Below are 585 nucleotides of genomic sequence, written 5' to 3'. Positions count from 1 at the left end.
CGGCGCCGGTTTTGCTTCTCTCCAAACAAGATGCCACGAAGGGGAACTTTCCCCTCTCCTTTGCTCCCTCATTCATCTGTCTCAGTAGGGGCCAAGGGCTGAAGTGATGTAAATCAGGGGGACTATACGTCCCTCGGTGGATCGCTGCTGATTTACATCAGGCTCCTTTTATTCTTTTGTTTTCCAGCCGGCAGTCGCCGTGAAAATCAAACCCAGACCAGATCTACGTCCTGGAAAATATTTTAAATTCTAAAACAAAATATTTGCTTTTTTGAGGGGGGATGAAGCGGGGGGGCGGGGGGAGCGATTACTTGTTTTAAGGATTTTTAACATCTATATGATTTCATCTCAACTCAAACCGGCCACAAAGCAGGGCACAAATCCTGGCGGAGGCGGCGGCTCTGACCGCAGCCGTGCTGTTGGGGAAATGCTGGTTTACACCACCTGGCCGGTGCCTTTGGTGGCACCAGGCTGACCCGCACCCGCTGCAGAGCCTCTGGGTGCTGGAAGGCAAGAATAACCCCCCACCCCCCCCCGAGCCCGGGTCAGGGAGCTGGGCTTCAACCAGCCCAACCCCAGCCAGGC

Source organism: Pygoscelis adeliae, unplaced genomic scaffold (assembly GCF_000699105.1).
Source record: "Pygoscelis adeliae isolate BGI_AS28 unplaced genomic scaffold, ASM69910v1 Scaffold504, whole genome shotgun sequence".
NCBI lineage: Eukaryota > Metazoa > Chordata > Aves > Sphenisciformes > Spheniscidae > Pygoscelis > Pygoscelis adeliae.
Note: the sequence above shows the minus strand (reverse complement) of the source record.